At 41.3% G+C, this 20,733-nt stretch overlaps 1 protein-coding gene and 1 long non-coding RNA gene across 5 annotated transcripts in view; both read right to left on the reverse strand.

Annotated features, from left to right (window-relative positions):
- The window catches only part of Adamts3 (ADAM metallopeptidase with thrombospondin type 1 motif 3), a 227,076-nt gene that overhangs the window by 171,615 nt on the left and 34,728 nt on the right, over positions 1-20,733 (reverse strand). The window lies entirely within an intron of this gene.
- Positions 83-3,072, reverse strand: LOC143267644 (uncharacterized). The gene is made up of 2 exons (XR_013042999.1): positions 2,937-3,072; positions 83-185 (listed from the first exon to the last, which is right to left on the reverse strand). It is a non-coding gene; the product is annotated as an uncharacterized LOC143267644 (long non-coding RNA).

Raw genomic sequence — 20,733 nt, forward strand, 5'->3', positions numbered from 1 at the left:
GCAACGAGAAACTTCTTACCATTATTAAAATACAAAACTATATCTAAAATAACAGATGGGTAAATTAACTGTGAATGTAGAATTTTAATAGCATTGTAGATGTCTTTATTTATAGTAAGTAAAATTCTGGCTCAGAAGCTGAATAGCATCCCAGCAGGAGAATCTTATTTCAGTAGGTCACTCTCCTGTTGGTAGATAAGAATTGTCATTCAAGTCAATACAAATTCTACTCAGACAAAATGTGAGAACATATTTTTCACTTGGAAAAAAAACACACAAGCTGCTTTATCACCATCCCAAAAACTAATTTTCAATATCAAGCTGACCTTGGCATCTGTTGTTATATTCTATAATAATGTATCTCTGAGAGAGCTCTCACGGTGCTTTAATTTTTTTCTCTGATGGAAAAAGAAGCAGTCTACAATGTAATACTCAATATGTCAACTGTACAGTAGTGAATGAATGGGGGAAAGTGGCAGAAAATATCCAAAACCAGTGTGTAAAATATGTATGTGTGGGTGTGTCCATCTGCCTATGTGAATGTGCACACATAGAGATCCTGTCTCAGAGCACTCAAGCCTACTCTCACTTTCTAAGAAGCTGGCAAAGCACAATAGAAGTCTGTGGAAGGCCTCTTGTGTTCATCAGTCCAGCATCTTTTGTTGTTCTTGTGGTAACCACAGAACACGACTCTTTTTGAAAGAAAACCCACCCAGTCTCTGTGGCTCTGGTGGACTGTTATAGTGCCACCCTCTGAAAGGTGACTCAACTCAAGAAAGTTGATTCAATACTTTGATTCTCACAAAGGACCAGGCACAATGGGCTGAAACCAACCATCTCAATAGCCCAGAAAATGGGTTTTGATTAACAATCTCCTAGCTATCCTAGATCCCACTCTTCTTGAAGCTTGAGGGCTTAGCTTTTCCTCCCATTTCTGTGAATTACTAATATGATTCTACTCCCTCATTCCTAATATTAGTCGATACTATTGTTTTTGCCAACAATCAAAATCTCCAAAAGTAATAACAAGAGTAAGACATTCTGTGAACACATATTATTTGTGTTAGCTACTTGTGGGGTATTGTTTCTCAATAAGCATTTGAACCAATACAAAAGCATCACCTTTCTTCCATGAAGGCCTTTCAGATTGATGGACAGTCAAGAGCTACCAGTGCAATAACTTGTGAATTTACCATGAAACTCTTCATAGAATTCTCTGTGCTCTTCTGAGGAGCTTGATATATCTTGCTATTAATGCCCAATACAGAATTAAATACCTGGGCCCATTGTGGGATATTTGATCACACTGACACTCCGAGACTATTAATAAAGTTAACCTTGAATCAGGGGGCGGGGTTAGCAACTAGCTGACTGGAATTGTCATTAGAGAAGCCAGGAATAAAGATAGAGAGATACACAGGAGGGACTTGGATTTTTTGCATTTCTTTTCGATCTGAGAAGTGTGGAGAGATGGTCAACTGGTCATTCCTCTACTGCTTTCTTGATCTATCAGGTTTTTACCCCAATATCTGACTCCCGAGTTTTATTAGTAATAGGACACCTTAGGTAAACACATCATGGGCCTCTTATAACAAACATGTTAAATAATTTTCCTATAGACCTACTGCCTTACTATATTGTACTTCCTTAAATCATATATTTCATATACATATCACACGGCAGTTTTGGTTAGCATATGCACACATATAACACACAATAGAATAGACTGTGCTGAGCATTACTTGTCATGCATTATATTGGGCATCATTAGTCATGACTCAGAAAGCACATATTTGAAGGGCAATAGACAAGTCAGGTACCTTATAAAACACCCATTAGAAGTCCCACTACAGAGACACACATGCTCCCACCTTCACCCTCCAAGACTCGTCTTCATAAATAACCACTGCCCAGAGAGTGGCGTGTCAGCTTCTAAGCTCTGTTCCACAATGACTCACTGAGAGCAACCATTCTGAACAAATGGATGGGAAGATTGAAATGGGTTAGTGGCAGAAATCTTGGGTAGACAAGATGGCACAGCAGGTCAGAGCTCGTTCTGCCAAGTTTGGTGACCTAAGTTCAAATCCCTGAAACCACATGGTGGAAAGAGATAGCCAACTTCCTAATGCTGTTCTCTGACCTCCACACAAGCTCCATGCTGCATGTGTCCACACGTGTGTGTGCATATATACATACATACAAAAATATAAAATAAATGTAAAATCTCCATTCATAATTCCTGGATTGAAAAACCTAGATTTTTGTTTTTTTACTTATTTTCCTATTTTTCACAGCAACTGTAGAAAAAGGGAAGTGTATCGTATTTTCTATTAGAAAATGGGTCAAAGTTAACCCAGGGTGTTTGTGATAGCAGGAAAAAGCAAGAGCTGGGAGAAAGTACTTTGCATTTATTCAGAGTAACTAAAACAACCAAGCTGATTGAACAGGGCTACTTTGTGATAACCACACTGTGGTCACATTATTCCGAACTAGTCATTAGTAGAGACTGTAGGTTGTTTGTCTTTGTTTTTGTTAGGAACAATATTTTGAGCTCATTTGAGTTAATATTTCACATGGAAAGTAACCTTTTAAAAATCGATTTGAACTTCACCATAAACTCTAAATTCTTTGGTGTATATGAACAGTCCGTCTATCTGCAGGGTTTGGTTTTCATTGCCCAGACATTTCTCTGAGTCTCTTTTTTCTGGATCCTCTAAGAACAGGGACTGTCTACACATAGGTGGGTAGAGGTCCATGGAAATCTCAAGCCTAAACCATATAAAGATTATCTACTGAAAGAAACAGAGAATCCTTCAGGACTCTATACTGCCCAGTTTCAGTTGCTGCTATAATAACCCTGTCTTCAAGTACCTGTCACTGGCCATGTACTCTCTCCAGAGACCCCCCCCATCCCATCCCAACTCCCTACTAAGTACCTCCACTTTCAAGTCCTGCCCCGAGTGCTGTTCATATGCAGTGTGTCAAAGAGATAGGAATTAAATGCTTTTCCTTCTGTTTTCTACCTTTCCTAATTACGTGAGCTCAAAAGATCCAGCTCACTTTTGATTCTCCCGTGCAAACTCACTTTTTCCTTGGCAACCACATGACTTGCCAAGTAGTGGGGGAACTGCCCTCAATGATGTCACAGAACCTTTCTCTTGTCTCCGTGCTCACAAGCACTTCCCCAGTTGTCACTCGGTACTGCATGGCTCCTCAGCTAATGTCTAACCTCTCCTCTGCCACGACCTTTCCATTCCATTCTCCCCCTCTAATTTCATAACATTCTGGGGTACAGACATGGCCAGCACTCTGCTGTGTGTGGCCACAGGCAGCTGTCTCCATGTTCTACTACACTGAAGTCTGGCCACTCCCTCCTTGCCTGTGTCTGTCATGTCTACATTCACACTTCTATAGTTTCTTCCATAAAGATTGCCGTCCCTTCTTCCTGTACAGCTATGCTTAAATATTATATAAATAGTGCTTACGGCTCTCTCTTCAACATCTTCTCTGGCTCTAAACTGAGATCACTCTTATTCTGTCCTCTACATACCCATCTCTCTTTCTTCTCTTTCTCCTTCTATCTCTCACTCTCAATGTATCAACCCCTCTACCTTGCCACCATTTTTCATGCTGTAGCAGTTGTTTCTGTAAGCTCTGCATAGCTAGGCCTTTCCCATCCGTGATCACCAATGCCATCCAAAGACCGTAATAAATGCCATGATGATACAGGACCCCCCAAGCCCATATAAGTCATCAAAAGTTCTAGGAGACTCCAAGTCATGTTTTCCACACATTAAAGGTTTCTCTCAGATTTTTTTTATAGACGCTTACTCTGATTCTGTGGGACACAGACACGAATCTTTTTAGATCTTGAGTAGCATAGAGACTTGAAGAAGAAAGACATTTTCCGATGTTCAGAATTACCCTGACTCTCAGTGTTCAAAACCAAATCAAGATGATAATGCTTAGTCTTCCTCCCTGGGGGAATTTCTCTCTCAAGATATGCATCAGCTTTGCATCCAGAGAGCTAGAAACCAGCCAACAACTCTATCACCTATACCCCAAATGCATGCACACTGCCATCAAGTCTCCGGCCTTAAGGGACTGTGAGGTTTCTAAGAGAACAGTCTATACTTCACAATATGTATCTTCACCAGATGATTTTACCATTTCTTTCAGAATGGAAGCCCTTAATTCAAATATTGACACACGACAAGAAAGCCAGGCCCTTTCTACTTAAAACTAGTTGCTCACAGTGATCTATCTCTTTTCTCTACTTCTCCAACAATCACACTCCTTTCTTACAAATAGCAACTAATCTCTGAAACCAATTTCAAGATGGTATTAAAGGCAGTGGAAACACTGACTCTGGCTCAGGTTGTCTTCAAGATTAAATAACACAACACATATAAAGCCTGTGGTGTCCTGCCTGGGATATAATCAGCACTCAATAAGGATTAGTTTTATCATGAAAGTCAGATTTCAACTGTAATCCTCCCCAAGTTCTACAAAGCTCCGTCCTCAAAAGTAAGAGTTCAAGTCAAACCTAAAAGTCCCTCCCTAAAACACTCCGTATTTCCTATAACTTCTGCTACATTCTGCCTGTCACATGTTCCATTTAAGCGGAGAGGCTGCCTATGTTGATTACCTCTCTTCTCCCTGTAGCCCTACAATAAAGTTACAAGAAAAACCATGGCAATCACATGCAAACGAATGCTTTCAGTAAGTGAACAAGGTGATTTCAACAAGTTCCCAAGATGCTCTACCCAGATCTCATCTGAAATAGGGTCAGAATATCTTAATCTCTATTGGAGATGGCTTCCACACTTCCCATTGAAAACTCAGCTATTAAGTTTCCTCTGAATTAAACAAGGAAGGAAAAACCCCACAGGTTTCAAGTAAAAGTGTGGCCACCTCTGGAAGATGGAGCCTGGATAGGGTGGCAAGCTGAATTACTGAAAATGACAAAAAGAGAAGGAGGGGCATTTCACGGTCAAATCGGAAATGGTACATCCTTTCTCCTCCACACAAATTCATAATCAGGAAACAAGACTGCAAATGTTCCCGCCCACCACTGGCCTTCTGAGTGGGTGTAGTGGAACAAGCCTCACCCTCAGCCTTCACAACAGACCTTGATCTTTTCAACACCTGTCAGGATTTACACACACATTAAGTGAATTTTTATCTAATTAGTTTCTCTTCTACCAAGTAACTTTGCAGTTCCGTGAAATGTCCTCTTCCTGCAAAACGAATTACACAGCACCTCCTACAATGTCCTCACGGCACTCCTGACGAGACAGAGCTTTTGCGTGTGGAGTCCATCATGGGGCTGTTTAGATAGAACACTGCAGACTCAAAGGCCCGAAACTGAGACTGAGGTCACCCCAAAGACTAAGTCTACATTTCATCTCAGGTACTGAGGAAAGGAATAAAAAAAAAAGTAATTCTCTGAAATGGGGCCATTTCCATTACTAACTTTAGGCTAAATGCAGGCTGATGATACTTATCACCGAATGGAACTTTTAAGTCTCCCACTCAGTCTCTATTCTATTCAATCACCTCACTTACGTAACACTCTGCTTGGGAACTGATACAGAAATGAATCATCACCAAAAAAGAACAATCTTCCTTTCTGACAACATTAACAATGCCTAAGACACTTTTTAAAAAAAGGTTAGAACCATTATAAAAGTTAAAATGTTAACTTCAAGCAGAGCTGGGGGAAAAGTGTCTAAAACCAAGCCAGTAGGAGGAAAGTGGATTGTTTTCTTATGATACTGACACTTTCTTCAAATTCAGCCTTAACATCTCAAATAAAAGCCACATTCTTATGTTCAGACTGTTTTACCTATCAACATGGATGGGAGAAGATAGCCGTCTCTTTACTGAAAGAATAATTGGCGGTTTTGAAATCTTGGCCATTGCCCAATAACATCTTTTAGGGCAAAGAGATAATAATTCACTGTTCCAAAAATTAAATAAAAATAAAGGTACACATATTCCATCTTCATTTGAGGCTCCAAAGGCTCCGGTGTTGATGATAGCTGTGTCCCCAGCTGGAGGCACTGTTGAGATGACTGGACATGTGGCACTAACTTCATCGTGAGGTAAATCCATGGATGAGTCCATTGCTGAACTGGCTACCAGAAGGCGAGGCTTAGATGGAGGGAGCAAGTCATGGGGGCATGTGTCTTTCAGAGGGCTCACCTTGTCCCCAAGCCTTGCTCTAGTTCTCTCTCTTTCCTGGCTGTAAGGTAAGCAGCTGTATCCTCCCACCATGGTATCCTACCCACCACAGAAACACACACCCAAGTGGTCAGTGATCGAAACCTCGTCATGAGCCAAAACTAAAATCCCCTCCTTAAACTGATATTTTCAGCTGTTTTGTCAGTGACTGGAAAGTGACTTTTCTTTGGCTTTTAATGAATTCTGAAGCAAATTATTCACTCTCGGGGAAAGGGAATATATGGCTTTTTGTGACTAAGTCTTGCTATGCAGTCCAGGCTGACCCTGAACTTGCAATCCTTTTGCCTTATCCTACCAAGGGCTAGGACTTCAGGCATGCATAACCATGCCATACTAATTTCCTTGTATCTCAAACATAACAGAAGGCCAAGTAAATAACTTTTTGCCTGAAAATGGCACTCTAAGATGCCTAAAGTTCTCCATCCTTCATCATAAACCTTTAGTCATCTAGGATTCCATTCCAGGAAGAGTGACTGAAGCCTTACCCACAGATCACCTCACGATGAGAACAACCTTAAGCTGAGGCAATCACCTCCTGGGAACTGGATTGTCACCTCAAGCAACAGGGATATCTGCACAATGACTCTGCAAAGTCTGGCTTAAGGTAATGACCACCACACCACAGTCTAAGATTGTTCATGCATACTTTTCACTCCTTGAGCAAGCCTTCCTCTATTCAGACCAAAGCTCGTGCCTCGTCCCTAAAGACGGAGATGCTTCCTCTCCATCTTCTCAAAACATCCATTTTATTAAAAATCCTTTTCTGCCTTTTTATCATCACTTTTGTTCACTGTCTTTGGGGCAAGTAGCCAGACATGACATACTGGACCCTGCCATCTCAGACCCAGGACTCCTGTTACATACACATGTATCAAAGCATCACATTTCACCCACAGAGATACATAATGATGTCAATTAAAACCAAAATAAGACAGAAACTATCAAGGTCTTATGGTATAATGCTATAACCACCTGTTCTTTCAATAATTTAATTCTTTTGGCATAATGAAAATGAATTAAGCCAAACAGTAAAACTGTATACAAGTACGAGTAAAATTAAAATCAAGTAGATAAGAAAACATATGGCTTATCTAATATAGTATGTCAAACAATTTTATATATTTTCTTACATTTAAATTATAGATACAAAAAATCTACATTGAAAATTTCTTAAAGACTTTTAAAAATAATTATATATCTATTGCTTCTGTTAGTTCACAAAACTAGTGAGCCTACCAATATGCAACCCACTCAAAAGTGACTCATTGTGACATTATTTCCAGGCATAACCTGAACAATATCTTTAACATATGACCTGAACATAATGAGGCCACTTCAAACAATGGAATGAATACGAAGGCACAATTTGTTAAGTGCAAGGGTTGAAGCACCACCTTTACAAGGACAGTTTCTTAATCAAGATTCAATGTATGCACAATGAACTACATCACTTCTAACTTCAGTTTGGCTCCATTGGGAGAAAAAAATGCTTTGAAACAACAATGTACTTTGTTCTCTATCACCAAAACTAAATTCACCTAATGTATTTTCTTTTTAAAGCTTAACAGCCATCAACTTTAGGGCAACTTTTATTTCCCATGTTCATTCATATTCTTTCTATCTATCTATCTATCTATCTATCTATCTATCTATCTATCTATCTATCATCTATCTATCTATCTATCTATCTATCTATCTATCTATCTATCTATCTCTCCTTTCTCCTGCCCCATCTATCTATCTATCTATCTATCTATCTATCTATCTATCTATCTATCTATCTATCTATCTATCTATCTATGTATCTATCTATCTATGTATCTATGTACCTATCTATCTATCTATCTATCTATCTATCTATCTATCTATCTATCTATCTAACTCTCCTTTCTCCTGCCCCCTTTTTTTCATATCTATCTATCTATCTATCTATCTATCTATCTATCTATCTATCTATCTATCTATCTAACTCTCCTTTCTCCTGCCCCCTTTTTTTAATTTTTAGCTCATATTCTCGAAACTATTCTTCTGGCTTCCTTCACATAGTCTTGTTGTGATCTGTCCTGAAAGGATCTGACACCCTCCTGATGGGTGGTAACCTGAAGTACTTTCAGAAATACAGAAATGGGGGAGTTTTTAGGAATGATGAAAGGGAAGGATGAGGAGGAAGGGACAGGCAGGAAGTAGGAAAGCACACGCAGCTAGGCCTCAGAAGTGTCACAGATCTACTGTTCTCCTCAGGAAAACAATGCTACAACCTTTTCCAAAGCAGTTCACAAGCAACATTCTATAGCAATGACAAGATTGTGTAAGTAACACACTGAACAAAAGTAAAGAAAACAGGTTGGTAAAATATATCTCAGGCACTGTATTACAAGCTTGCATGAACCATTTATTGATTGGAGTAACCTATGAGGTAGTGATGAAGTCATAGTTGTCATTATTTTACTAGTGTGGACACTGAGGTATAGCACAACATTATGTCCAGCGTGGGGAAGCCAGGAATCAGCCTTACCCAGTTTGCTCTTGTCGTGGGTAGTAAGTAAAAGATTTCTTGTTAGTCTGCCTGACTGGGATTTTCTCATGTGTAAAGCTGTACTACATGAAAACTAGGCACACGGGTGTCAACTGAATGGAATGCTGAGATGGATAATGGCTCTGTTACTACCTGAAGCATTTGAGTCAGCTGAGGGGAGACAAGCACGCAGAACTAGGCAGAACAGGAAACCGCACTGAAGCTGCCTTGAAGCACTCTGGACCGATACCTGGGTGTCTTAGTTAAGGTTTCTAGTGCTGTGAAGAGACACCATGGCCATGGCAACTCTTATAAAAAGAAAACATTTAATTGAGGTGGCTGCTTACAGTTTCAGAGGCTCAGTCCATTGTCATCATGGCAGGGAGCATGGTGACGTGCAGGCAGACATGGTGCTGGAGAGGTAGCTGAGAATTCTTATATCTTGACTCACAGGTAACAGGAAGTGTTCTGTCTTACTGGTGTGTCTTGAGCATACATAAGACCCATCTCCACAATGACAAACTTCCTCTAACAAGACCACACCTCCCATTAGTACCACTCTGGCTGGGGGCCATTTTTCTTTCAAATCACCACATGGGGTGCTGGGCAGAAAGGTGCTGAAGCCAGAAGCTGTGATATTTGGGTTCCTGGGTTTTTGCATTGCCACTGAGAAATTCAGACACCCCATCACTGAGTTCCTCTGAGAATTGGTTTCCTCATGTACAAAACCAGAAAGTTACTCTAACAGCCAAGGACCCTGTGGTCCTGGGGCCAAAACCCCGGCCTTTGACTCTCCTGCCAGGCACTGTGAACACAGGCACTCCTTAGCAGTCACAGTGGGAGAGGCATCTGGAGGCAGCTGTCCTCGCTCCTGCTCATCACGTCAGACACATTTCCCTTTGTAAGCTTCCATGTCAGTGAGACAAGCACCTGCTGCGAGACAAACTCAAGGTGAGGCACCTGGATCAGGTAGAAGATGGACCAATGTGCAGTGTCTGATGCTTCTCCCACAAAGAAGCGTCCAGCTATGCCGAGAGAACCTGGAGGAAACCCATCCTCAAACTTCTCCCTCAAACTCCTCCAATATTATCCAGGCATGGGGAGCAAAAAAAAAAAAAAAAAGTAAAACAAACTACTAAATAACCAGTGTGTCTCAGACAGGAAGCTAGTTATGGCCATACATCAGCAGGAAACAGTCCAATCACCTAGACGGCCAGGCCTCTGAAGGAACTTTGAGAAATGCATTTGCTTCTCTTCGACTTCAACCTTCAAAGCAGAGAAATGGGCAACTTCAAGGTTAGACTAAGCAGACCCGTGGAAAAACAGAATACAGACGACATGTGTTCTTTCCCTGTGTCTCCATCTGATGGTCTAATTTCCCAAGAACTTCCCTGTTTCTTGCCCACTTCCTGATCGGTGCTCATGCCCCAGTCCCAGTGGCCTTCCTGTTCCCTCAGCACTCTGTGTCTTCAGGAACAAGTTGACTCAACTGCTGAGGCAACATTATCAAAGCTAAAAATCAGTAACTCGGGGCGAGGGAGACGGTTCAGCGGATGAAGCCACGTACCTGCTGCTAAGCCTGAAGATTTGAGTTGTGCTCCAGGAACCCATGTGGTATAAAGACAGAACCAACTCCCAGGAGTTGTCCTCTGATGTCAACAAGCATGCGTGTCATGCATCACCATTATACACTAAATAAGCAGATGTAATAAAAACATTTAAAAGGAATCCATAATGACAGAGTGTGATACATGTATTCTCTAATAGAGGAAATCCTAGGTCAAATGAGTAGGAATTGGAGAGGGGAGAATCCTTTATGATCTCCTTAAGTCACCCCTATGGACCTGTGAACAGCACCAATCAAAATCTCCCTTGAGGGAAACACTGGGTAGAAGGGGAGTGGGCAGTGAAGTATCACAAAAGAATGTGAGAGCCTAAGCCTCGCCAGCACTAGCCTTTCTATGGCTTCGCCCAAAGCAGGAAATTGCTGTGCCTCTCCATGACTCCCCTGCACCGGTGCCCAGGCAGCTGGCCAACTCACTAACCCCTTCTCTGGCCTCTTCCCTGGACGCGCACAGACTGCACAGCCAGTGCTACCCTGGCCCCACCGTAACCCTAGCTGGCTTGGGAAGCTGGCAGAGGCCACGTCTGTGCTATTTAAAGCTATAAGCAGCTACTGTGGCTGGAGATGAGCTGCTTAGCAGGAAAGGATAAGGCCTGGGGCATGGATTTTTACAGGCGCTAAGGAATTCACTCACCTGCTGAAATGAGGCACCCAAATTGGAAAGACAACAGCTTAGCTCCCTGTACTAATTACCAACGCTCGTGTGTATACCTCCATCTAGTAATTCTATTCAAAGTCAAATTGCTTAATTTCAGACTCTCTCTGTGCGAAGTTTAAAAATTAGAGACCCACAAAGTCAAGCAGCATGTCTCATATAGCCAGTACACAGGAAATATCTGAATTACTAAATATACGAAAACAAAGAGCATTAATGCTTGACACTGTGATCTGCTCCCTCCATTCCACAAATCCAAATTTTAGTCTCCAAATACAATGAAATGATATGTAATATATATTACATATATCAAAATATCCATATGGGTTACTTTATACAATGATACACACAGCTTTGTATGCATTATACATAGGTATAAACAAGGAATGCATACAAGTACAGAGATATGCATATGTGTATCTACATTTAATTCAAGTTCCCTAAGTGGAATATTAAGACACTTCACCAGGCATCAGCATAAAATAATGATCAAGAGTGCAGACTCTGAGAGCAGGTAGCTGGGAGTTTTGTGAAAACTGGTAAGATTCTCACTTCTCTGGATTCCTCATCTACAAACCAGAATTTTTGATAAGCTTAAGACCATTTCTGCAAGGACTAGATAGATGTATGCTCGGCACAGTGCTCATACATTTTGGCTACCATTAGTGGTATAACATTTACAGTCACTGTGACAAATGAGTTCTCTCCTAAAGTTCCCGTTACCTCAGCCATTGCCAATAAGCTGACTCTACAATCTCCCTGTTCTCTTTATTTGCTAAGGTGCTATTTCTAGGGAACACCTACCGATCCTTTAAAACTGCTCAACTGGCCCTTCTCCAAAGAACCCTTGCCTGACTCCCAGCTCAGGTCTCTTAATGTTATACTTATTTCATAAAGTAGTATAGTGTCTCTTTCTTTATATCGCTATGACACCTTTTCATTCATTATTCACTCTGTTGAGTGACTAAAACAGCATGGTAAGGTGTCCCATGCACCAAATTCCATGGCAGCAAATTCTACACCTTCTTTTATTGCCTGGTGCATCCATGGCATTCAAGGGACTAACACGTATTAGATACTCCATAAAAAGTGACTGAATGAGTGATTCGGCCGAGTTTGATCCAGGGATCAGTCAGTCTACTCTCACCCTCCCAAGAAGCAGAGAAGGTAAAAATCCAGTCACAAGAACATAAGGAATGTTGAGAGTTACCCCAGATGATGAAAGTTGGGGGATAAACATGGCTGTGTAAATAAGACCTGAATAAGGACACCACCAACAGACATGCTGACATAGACAGATGGCGGGAAGAACACAAGGAACCCGAGACAAAGAACCATAGGCAACTCAGAAATGCTAAGAGAGGTTGAAATAGTCTTCCCCAGGAAAGGGCCCCACATTGGTTATGCAATACCAACTGGTCAGCCCTGACATCATCCGCATACAAGTAACTTTATATGGACAGAGCAGATTGCATTTACACAGTTAGAAATGTGTTTACATATATATGTAATATCAATTAAAGATATAGAGGTTAAGAACTTGAGAGAGAATGGCTTGGAGGTGCACACATGAAAGGGTTGGAACAAGGAAAGGGAAGGGGGGAAAGGATTTACCTATATTTTAATTTTAAAAAATTAAATGAATAAAAGGTTAGGAAAATTAGCCATACCACCCCAGACACTGAAGAGGCATGGCTTTCTGGTTTTCCCTGGGAGGCTTTGCTACACTCTTCCAAGGAGAGCTAGTCAAACAAACCAAGAATTACAAATGTAGAGTTCTATGTACCAAAGGGGAAGAAAGGGGAGGGGCTGTGTATTCAAGAAGTTTCATCCAGTCAAGGCTCCTGCAGCCTGGGGGATGCAGGGAACCATGTTGTGGGATGTCTTTCTGTACGCTGTGAATATTTGTTGCTCTGATTGGTTGATAAACAAAGCTGCATTGGCCTATGGCAAGACAGCTTAGAGGCAGGCAGGAAATTCAAGCAGAGATACCGAGATAAGGAAGGAGAGAGAGGAGAGATGCCAGCTGCCATGCAGAAGGAGCAGCAAAATGCCAGCCGACTGGTAATGCCACGGCCACATGGCAACTTATGGATTAATGGAAATGGGTGAAGCTATAAGAGCTAGCTAGCCAGAAGCCTGTCATAGGCCATACAATCGGTAATTAGCATTAAGCCTCTGAATTATTATTTTATAAGTGGCTGATGGCCCATGGGCCAGGTGGGACTGGGAAAACCTTCCAGCTACAGAACAGATTTCGTTATCTACAGTGTCCAGGATTGGTGTCCTATGTCTATATACAGTCAACAGTCCTGGTACTTCCTGTGCACCAACTACATGAGACCGTGGCTTTGAACGAGTAGTGTATACATGCTTAGAACTCAGAAAAGAGGTTGTCAGGTTGCTGCAGTGACACTCCTAACTGAGAAGTGAGTGTTGCCGCATATTGCATGACTTCCAAAGAATTAAGCCAAAGCATAATGTTTTTTATAAAGTTTTAAAAGTTCTCTCTTTAAAACAAACAAACAAAGCCAGGTTGCCATGGTGATTTGCTCTGCTTCTATTGTTTAATAGCAGTAAACTAACTTAGCACTGCCTTTACTTACCATGGTGCTATTAAACTCATGTGTGGGTTAAAATCAAGATGATGTGACTGGGGAACTCATATGGGAAAGAAAGAAATGGAAAGTGAAAGAGGAAAAAGAAAAGAGAACCAGAGCTTTGAGATATTATTAATTGAACAGCATCCATTCACACAAAATGTGAGAAATTCTAAATCTTTAGCTATGTCAAGTTCTCACATCTGTCTTCAGTTTATGAGCATTTTTTTTTTTTTTTTTTTTTGGTTTTTCAAGACAGGGTTTCTCTGTGTAGTTTTGGTTCCTGTCCTGGATCATGCTCTGTAGGCCAGGCTGGCCTCGAACTCATAGAGATCTGCCAGGCTCTGCCTCCCCAGTGCTGAGATTAAAGGTGTGCTCTACCGCCACCTGGCTCATGAGCATTTTATACAGGTAAACTAAAGACAACAAATAAAAAGTTTTTGTAACTCACCCCTCACAGTGGTAGTTGATCCTCAACTCCAAAATTCACACCAATGACCGTTAACATTTTTTGTTAAGCAGACATTGTCATCAACCATTGTCAGAGATCCATGGAAAGAGTTCTGCCAGCCCCACCCCCAGCAAGCTTCACCAGAGACTCGAAGTGACAGTAGCATTAACAAGAAGGCTAGAGCCACGGCCACACCAGACTGACTGACGTCTCATTGGAAAGCCAAGGAACCCCTCCTTGAAAACTGAATTCAACACATAAAGATTTCTGTTAAGTTTTAGATTTTTTCCACTTGGAACTCTAGAAAAGGCTATTCTGGGGAGAAATAGCAGACCAAAGATAGGGAAGATTAGATTATTTAAAAAATAAAACACAAACAAATTAAAAAAAAGAGAGAATGAACAAACAAATATAAAGCAAAAAAAAAGTGTAAAATAATTGCATCACACTAGCAGGTGAAGAGCAAATCTTGCAGTGTTGCCCTAGAACATGTTAAAAGTACAAATTCTGGGTCCCTCATGACCATTCGGGTCAGAGCCTCCATGGTGATGTCCTTCAGGGGATTCTGTGCCCACAAGGCTCCCTGTAGAAAACAGGAAAATCTGAAGCTGAGCTTCAGGCTGGAATCATCTACTGTGTTCTCAATCTACTTGTGCTGGGCTTTACACAGATCTAACTGATCTGTATCTCCATGAGTGGGAGTGGAGTGGATATGAAGTACTCATGCTTTTTTAAAGGATTATTATACACAAGACAGTAGTTATTGAAACCACTGAGTCAGGGTTTTAAAAAATATGGCCGTTAGTCTGATTTTCCTGGGAAGCCACTTAAAGGACTTATAAACCGATGAAGGTTTGTTAAATTCAGACATAGCATTTTAGCTCAGTGACAGATGAAGAAGGGCAAGAATGGACCAAAAGAGCTAGTAAGCAGAAGCCTATAACATCCACGAAAGCTATTACAGTGGTTCTAACAAGGCTAAGGCCCTGCGCATACAATAAGATTCCAATCAGAATTTCTAGAGAAACATCAAATGTAATGTAGATTTACTAGAAGAGATGAACTAAGAAAGAAGAATCTAGGAAAAACTTTAATTGTTGACTGAGTAAAAAGAATCTCAATTTCTTTTCTGAGAAAGGCACACTGGAGAAGAAGTCAAGTAGCAATCTTTGATCTTATTCAATTTGTGATTTGTTCCATTCCGTCAGACGTTTCAGTGGAGACACAAAGAGGCAGCAACATATACACACAGGTCTGGGGTTCAGAAGAGAGGTCAAGGGCCAAATACACCCAAGAGCCATCACTGTGTAGACAGTACTCAGAACCAGAAAGTCATAAAGTCAAGTGGAATTGTATAGATTGGAAGTACAGACATGGATGAGGGTGGAGGAAAGCATAACGCGGGTATGTTAGCAGACTGCAGAGTTGACACACAAGGATCTGAGAGAACAGATGGCCCTAGACTGCTGAAGCACAGGATGACCGACAAGATCTCAGGAATAGTGGTGCTCAGGGCACAGTCCACCATCACTCAGGAGGGACAAAATGACTTTAGCTATTCATAACCACTTCTTAGAAACTCCTGGATGCTGTGGAATAATACTTTTGTACACTGGTTTAATAAAACACAGATTGGCCAGTATCCAGGCAGGAAGTATAGGCAGGATAAGCAGACAAGTAGAATTCTGGGAAGAGGAAGGCTGAGTCAGGAGACGCTAGTCTAGCTAGCAGCATGTAATGGCACACAGGTAAAGCCACGGAACACATGGCAACATATAGATTAACAGAAATGGGCTTGAGTTTAAGAGCTAGTCAGTAGTTAGCCTGAGCTAATGGCCCAGAAGTTTTAATTAATATAGGCCTCTGTGTGTTTACTTGGGTCTGAGCAGCTGAGGACCATGTGCGACACAGAAAAACCTACTGCTACACCTGGCTGCTGAAGCAACGCAAAGAACCACCTCAGAGGCCCAGCAGGAAATGCTGACCTGAATGATAGGAGGAAACCAAAACTCAAGGCCTATTAAAAGACTTTGTTCAAATTCATTAACTTTCTGTGTTTTACCAGAACCTGGCCATAGCCCAGGAAGATGGCACTCACATGTGATTCCAAAGAATGTATAGCTTCCAGCCAAGGGGACTGAGGAGGAAATTGTAGTTGTACATACTTAATCCAGTCAGATGCTGAGTCTAGCTGGCTGGGATTATATCATAACAGTGGGCAAGGGCCAAGACAGTATCACAGACCAAAAAAGTTGAAATTCCTACAAGAGAAAGCAGATCAGCTGGTATAATGGCTATTCTTGGTTGTCAACTTGACTACATCTGGAATTAACTAAAACCCAAGCAGCTGGGTACACCCATAAGGGATTTTTCCCCCTTAATTAAACCATGTGATGTGAGAAGACGCACTGTGGTGATATTGTGTTCGCCAATGTATAATGAACATAATAAACTTATTTGGGATCAGAGAACAGAACAGCCATTAGATATACAGGCCAGAAAATAGTGGTACACACACCTTTAATCCTAGCATTCCAGAGGCAGAGATCCATCTGGATCTCTGTGAGTTCAAAGCCACACTGGAATCAGCCATGCATGGTGACTCATGCCTTTAATCCCAGGAAGTGATGGCAGGAGGTAGAAGGGTATATAAGGAGTGGAAAACAGGAACTAGAGCCTGGTTAAGCTTTCAGGGTTTTGAGCAGCAATTCAGCTGAGATCCAGTTGGATGAGGACTCAGAGGCTTCCAGTCTGAGGAAACAGGATCAGCTGAGAAACTGGCAGGTGAGGTGGCTGTGGCTTGTTCTGTTTCTCTTATCTTTCAGTGCTCACCCCAATACCTGGCTCTGGGTTTGTTTTTATTAATAAGACCCTTTAAGATTTGTGTTACAACCCATTTATAATCCAATTTTTTTGAGGTGAGAAGATATACCTTCAATCCAGATCTTTTGAAGTGGGAAGATCCACATTTAACCTGGGCCATAACTTCTGCTGGCAGCCTGCATTTAGGACATCAATGAAGGAAGATTGCTCTCTTTGCCTCATTGCTCTTCCTCTCACTGGCAACTCCATTCCTTCACTGGAATTAGAGTCTACTTCTTCAGGATTCCAGAGTACACAGAAGACAAGCTGAGAGACATCCAACCTCATGGACTGAACAGATACAGGATTCCTGGACCTTCCATTGGTAGATAGCCATTGCCCTAGCAGGGCCACAACCTGTAAGCCGTTCTAATAAGACCTAAACACATATATATGGTCCTCTAGAGAACCCTGACTAAACCAGCCAGAGAAAACCAGCATCCAACACTCGGGCTTATAAAGGAGGAGCAGTCAAATATCAGTGTCTGATACTCACTATCAAAAGATTAGCAATGGAAGTTTCAGGATGCTCTGTAAACTTAGTAGATCTGACACTCTGGCGCAGTACCCATAAATCTATGTCTTCCTAAGTCCTCAAAGAGGTCTCAATGCCCTTGAAAACAAGGATGGTCATTGGTCTGGCTGTACATTCAGTAAATGCAACATGTGAGAAGCTCTCCCTGAGAGAATGATGCCTCCATACAGTGGCACAACATCTCTATCCTGAGATGACTGCTGTGTACCTAACAGTCCATCCAAGGGACAGTTCATTCTACTTAACTTCATAATAAATGTTCTTCTGTGCTTTAAAATGGTTACATGTCCTCCTCTCATTCAGAGTCAAGCTAAAACACTTTCCAAAACTGTAATAGCAGTCAGGTTTCTTGGAGCCTTCAAGAACACAGAACTTTTCATGTTTGGTGGATTAAAAAACCACTATCAAAACAATGGACAATGTGTTGCTAGAAAGTAAGCATATCACAGAGTCTCGAAATATAAACACTCATTCATGCAGTTTCCACTCCAGACCATGAGTAAACAGCTGACCCTTGTCATTGCTCATTAGCAAGGGTCAGCGCGATGCTTGGACCTCTCCTTCAGGCAGGAATGTGCTGTCTGTAAGGATAATGAAAACAAAACCGAACTCTGGAGTCAAGGAGCACTGCTCCTAGAAGAAACCTCGGAAAGCTAATCGTTGCATTTCCAAACTTCAGTTTCCTGAAGTCGCAGAGATCCATCCATAATGGAAACTCAGAAGGTCTGTGACTGTGCCATCAGACCCACCAAAACGGGGAGGGTCCATGAGTGCATTAACTGTTTGACAAGAGGGTGGGTATCAGCGAGTAGACACAGTATGTAACCTGTACCCATCAGGTCGCTGACCAGCAATTTTATACTTTTGATGATTAAAAGGTAGGAAAAATGGGGGTCGATGAGATGGCTCAGCAGGTCAGCTGCTTGCCCTGCAATCTGGAGTTTGATCCCTGGAGCCTATGTAAAGGTGGAAGGAGAAAACTAATCCCACCAAGTTCTCCTCTATATACACACCATGGTGACTCATACTCACACAATGATGGCAATATTAATAAATAAAAATAATAATGTAAGAAAAACAATTCACCACATAATTTGTCAGGTTTACAAAATGTTTCAAAACATTAAGATTAAGCAAGTGAACAAAAATCACATTGATCTAATTGATACCCCAGTTTTAAGTACATAAAAGAATAGTAGCATGGCAGGATGGAAATTCTGCCAGTTTCAAAGCATTCTCATAGATTAACATCTATTTTTTTCTAAGCATGGATTATAAACAGAGATCCTTCTCTGAAAAACCTTATTATCAGCTGTTAGGAGCTAGGAATAAAATGGCTCCAATTCTTTGCCCATCCTTATATTCTAAGTCTAGATGTGGTCCCCCAGTCGAAGCCAAAGCTAGCAATGAGGCACAGCTGATCAAATAGAGATCTCATGGTGACTTAACTTTATCTGGGTGCACATCGCTACACTAGGTCTGCACTCTTGCGCTGGCAGCCAGTGAATGCCCTCCTCAGAGCCAGGCATGCAACTTGAAGGACTGTACAAAGCTGGTCAGAAAAGCTAGAAATACTGGCACACTCTCAGTAAGATCAAATGTCCTGATTTTCCAAAAGAAGTATTATCCTAAAAGTCCAGTCCCCATGTTGAAAGTGCTGTTTTTCACAGGCAGTGCTAAATAAAAGTTTCTCACTATACTTGCTTTGCTAATTCTCTCATTAAGTATTGCTCATGTTCTCTCAGGAGTCACACGCTCTGGAGCCTAACTGAAGATGGGGCCTGCTACGGTCCAGTGGCACCTGAGCAAGGAGCAACACAATCCTTTTGTCTCAAACACATCTTCTGCCCTAAGGAAATAACCGCATGGAGAAGCAAGCCTTCCAGAAACTGCCTACATTTTGATTGGCTCCCTACAAAAGAAAAGCTCCCTACATCCCAAAAAGTCTACCTTGATAATGCCATTCAAGTTCAAAGTTGAATTCCTCAATAGTTGGAGCTACATAGCCCCATGCTCCCTCTGTTCCCATGCTCCTACACTGTATCCACAGAGAGGTCAAGAATTCACACTCTTTGTTCTTCCCTAGGGAATATCACCCCAATTGATTGTACAGTGCTAAATGGTCAGTTCTGAAAACACACATATAAAAAACAGTATACAGACTGAACAGGTCGTATTTAGGGATATATATACACACACATATATGAATGCAATAATAATTAGTGATAAAAAAAGGTCATGAATTTGAAGGAGAGAGCAGGAATGGCATATGGGAGGGTTTGGGGGGAGGAAAAGGAAAGGGAAAGTGTTGTAATTAAGTTATAATCTTAAAAATAACAAAAATAAATTAACTGTAAAAAAAAGTTGATATTTGAAAACCAAGAGTCTCGTCATTATTTCCTTAATCATAAAACAAATGAGAAAAGAAAAATAAAAAAGAATGCACACTCCTTGCCAGGTTTTTGCCTGGTTTTATTTGTCATAGAAGACTCCAGATGAGATAAAATAATAATAATAATAATAATAATGTAGAATGTTAACCACCATCACCAAAGAAATGAGATACAAAATGAACAGACTAAGGAAGACCATCAGAATACATGACCCTAAGCTGGTCAATCCTTAGTGCACACCTGTAACCTCAGTGCTGAGGGGATGACGAGAGGAGGAGCCCTGGTAATAATAATCCCTGCAAATCTAAGTTCAGTGGGAGGCTGTTTCAAAAAGTCAGGTAGAGAACGATTGAGGAAAGACACTCCACATTGAACTCTGTCCTCCATTGCATGTGCATACACAGAGAGACAGAGACAGACTGAGAGATGGAGGGAGGGAGTAACATCCAATGCCATAGAAATGTTCCTATCTCAAAAACATCTCATGCTATGATTCATAACTTGAAATACATGCTTACAATGAACCTTAGAGGAATAGCAATATGTCAACCTCTACTTCATTGACATCTCTGAAACTAGGCTGTGGGCTACATCACATCACTGAAGGAAACTTGTCTGCACCAGGGGCTGGTTCGATGCTCTGTGATACACTGTCACATTTATCTCCCCTCTGCTAACTGAAGAATCTCATCAGTGGAACAAGATGTTTCCAAATGGAACATAAATTAGAATTCCTATGTAGCAAGGGTGAGTGATGAATAAGTAAGACGTGAAGTGTGCCTTTGCCATGCTTCCAGGTCTCCAGGCAGACAGAGATCGGTGTGCCTCTCAGAGGAATTATTAACATAGGCC

Source organism: Peromyscus maniculatus, chromosome 10 (genome assembly GCF_049852395.1).
Source record: "Peromyscus maniculatus bairdii isolate BWxNUB_F1_BW_parent chromosome 10, HU_Pman_BW_mat_3.1, whole genome shotgun sequence".
In the NCBI taxonomy this organism is placed as follows: domain Eukaryota; kingdom Metazoa; phylum Chordata; class Mammalia; order Rodentia; family Cricetidae; genus Peromyscus; species Peromyscus maniculatus.